This window comes from Lucilia sericata, unplaced genomic scaffold, assembly GCF_015586225.1.
Source record: "Lucilia sericata isolate MDLA Ls3-8-SP2 unplaced genomic scaffold, ASM1558622v1 Contig000649F_arrow, whole genome shotgun sequence".
In the NCBI taxonomy this organism is placed as follows: Eukaryota; Metazoa; Arthropoda; class Insecta; order Diptera; family Calliphoridae; genus Lucilia; species Lucilia sericata.
Genome location: NW_023994655.1, coordinates 77,050 through 78,695, shown reverse-complemented (window position 1 = coordinate 78,695; position 1,646 = coordinate 77,050).

Here is a 1,646-nt window from a genome sequence, read left to right as displayed (position 1 = left end):
TTAGATTATAACGAAATTTTTCTCAAAGGCAGATAAAATTTTTCTCAAATGCATGAAGTTTAGTATCGATTAATTTCTAAATAAATTGTTTGATTTTATTAATCTCGGTCTCAAATTAATGGTTATGAGTTCTAGCTTGACAATTTTAGTTTTTAAATAAGGATAATAAATTCAAAAACATATTCGAGTCAAGTATGTACATATGCCTCAAAAAAGGTATCCTTGATTTTTATTTTTTTGTTCGAAATTTTTAATTCTTTTTGTTCATCTATATATATAAAATTCTAACGTTACTGACTGACTGATTCATCATCGCACAGCCTAAACTGTTGAAGCTAAAGAGCTGAAATTTGGACAGCAGGTTGGTCTCCCACCAAATAGATCCACTAAGATGAGATTTTTGGAAATTCGAATGATTAGGGGGTAAAAAAGGGTAAATTCGGTAACCTCATATCTCCTAAACTATAAAAGATACAAAAACAGTTTAAAGCTTATCGTCGTGGTACTATAGGGAATAAACGGGTAAAAACTGTATTTTGGTACTTTTTTTGCACACCATGTATCTTTTAAATCAGGGAACATTCAAAAAAATATTTTTGACTCCTTCATAACTTGACGAAAAAATAAAAATATGAATTTAGTACTTTTTGGATATTCGGACGTTTAAGGGATGAAAATTGTACCTATTTTTAGTACTTTTTTCATAAAACATTGTTTTTGGTTTATTAACTTATACATATGAATACATAATAACGGGCTGCCAATACGATGTTGCAACTTTTTGGAACAGAATTTGTATTTCGTTAATGGGGAGGAAAAAAGTACCAAAAGGGGTAAAAACGGGAAATTTTATTCAAACACAATGATCCAATTTATATAAAATGATATTGAAATCGAAATATGAAATTAATAATAAAGGGACTTTTCGGTACATTTCGTTCTACAAAGGTACTTTTTTGAGTTTTCTTTAAATTTAAACCTAGAAACTTGAAATTAAGCATTTAGAGCACGGAGTAAATGAGAATGTATAAAAGGGGACTTTTTGGAACTTTCTCGTCCTTCGATTGGTACTTTTTGAGTTTTCTATAAAATTTAACCTAGAAACATGAAATCAAGTATGTAGAACACAGAGTAAATGAGAATGTATAAAAGGGGACTTTTTCGTTCTTCTAAAGGTACTTTTTGAATTTTTGTGTAATATTGAACCTAGAAATGTGAAATTAAGCATGTAGAGCCAGGATTAAGTGAGAACCTAAAAAGGGGGACTTTTTGTCACTTTTTTGTTCTTCAAAAGGTACTTTCTGAATTTTCTATAATATTGAACCTAGAAACATGAAATTAAACGTGTAGAACCCGAATTAAGTGAGGACCTATACACGGGGACTTTTTGGTAATTTTTCGTTCTTCAAAAGGTACTTTTTGAATTTTATATAATATTGAACCTAGAAACATGAAATTAAGCATGTATAGCATGGAGTAAATGACAATCTATAAAAGGGGACTTTTTGATACTTTTTCGTTCTTCTAAAGGTACTTTTACTTCTATAATATTGAACCTAGAAACATGAAATTAAGTAGGCAGAGCCCGGATTAGGTCAGAACACATAAAAGGGGACTTTTTGCTACTTTTTCGTTCTTCAAAAGGT